A 1,801-nucleotide genomic window follows, 5' to 3' on the forward strand; every position below is an offset into this window, starting at 1 on the left:
TGAATTATAGCGTATGTTTAAGTTAAACTGTGGAAATTAAGTGTATTGCAAAGTTGTATTGAGAAAGAATAAACTAGTTTTATTTAAGAAAGGACTTGTATCGCTGATGTTCCTCGGGAAGAATTTATACAGGAAATTAACAAACGACTAGAGACGTAACAATATTTTATTTTTTTACGAGTCACAATAGGCACGTGACTTATACAGGAAATCATAATATGATATAAAATAATGAATTTTCTACATCATATAAGCTGCTAAATGAGGTTGTTTCCTTGGTGATAATAAAACAAGTTTCAGTGTAACTTGGAATGTAGGATTAATGTAATAAAAGTATATTCCCAGGATAACTTTATATTATTTATATTTGTAATTTCAGTTTTTAACTTCAACCGAAACATCCGGGAATCTTCAAAACTTCCCTTGCCTAAATGAGCAAGAAAACTTACGACAGCAAAAGTATAATATTTTAAAAATTGAATTTAAAAAAAGATGAAAATTTGTTTGCCAGATTTTTTCTTTGCTCGTTTAAAAGAAAAGCACAGTGCCAACCTCTGGAATATCAAAATGGCTGTACGGATTTTAAAATATTCATTTCTATGATAGCATACGACCTCTGGCTCTTCCTACAATACATCGGTCTAACAAAAGCTAATACCAGCGACATCTATCGATACGTTCAGAAACCATAGAAATCGTGCAGTTACGTGTACTCTACCTCAGTGAAATGTGAATAGTTTACTGAAAACGAAACAATGAATTAAAATCAAATCAAAATTATTACAAAAAACTGAACGTTTTTGGTTCACTTCTAGTTCTATGAACTTATGAATTGTTAAATTGGTTAGTTGTGCCTTACTTGTACATTTTTATCTCTCGTATACGTTCACAATTAATTGGCTGATTGTACCTTACTTCTACTTTCTTGTGTCTCGTATACGGTCATAATTAATTGGCTGGTTGTGTCTTGCTTCTACTTTTTTATTTGTCGTATTTTAAATAAATCCAAGCACTAATTATTTTTACATTTATTTATATTTTGATGGAATTAATGTTTCCATGTTGCTTTATGTATCTTAAGATCACCTAACTGAATACTGATAATTAAGTATACATTATTATTAATGGCTGGAGACGGCTTGAATGGGTAATGAAGAAAAACTTTAATATAAGTTTAACATAACAGCAAATGTACAACGTTTCGACAAGGTGACAAAGTGTTTGATGATGACAAAACCTTTTCGAAACGTTGTACATTTGCTGTTATGTTAAACTTATATTAAAGTTTTTCTTCATTACCCATTCAAGCAGTCTCCAGCCATTATTAGTCTTAAAGTGGGTTCCTCGTCATCGAGTTTGAACTATTTATTTGTTGAATTGTGACTAGTCATAAATTACGTTTAATTTTGATTCATTGAAATGACTGATTAGGGCTAAAGAAAAAATCACCTAAAAGTATAGAAACTTATTTCCTGGTCTTTATATTAATATATTCTTAATATGGTTAATATTTCTCGTTAATTTAATTCGTATCGTGATTTCTAATGTTTGAATCAAGAAACTCGTATCCTATTAATTCATAACAAATCTTAGCAGCTACGCCTAGAATCGAACCATAACAATTCATAAGTTCATAGAACTAGAAGTGAACCAAAAATTGTGAACGTATACGAGAGATAAAAATGTACAAGTAAGGCACAACTAACCAATTAATTGTGAACGTATACGAGAGATAAAAATGTACAAGTAAGGCACAACTAACCAATTAATTGTGAACGTATACGAGAGATAAAAATGTACA

The sequence above is a fragment of the Limulus polyphemus genome, unplaced genomic scaffold (genome assembly GCF_000517525.1).
Source record: "Limulus polyphemus unplaced genomic scaffold, Limulus_polyphemus-2.1.2 Scaffold1019, whole genome shotgun sequence".
NCBI lineage: Eukaryota > Metazoa > Arthropoda > Merostomata > Xiphosura > Limulidae > Limulus > Limulus polyphemus.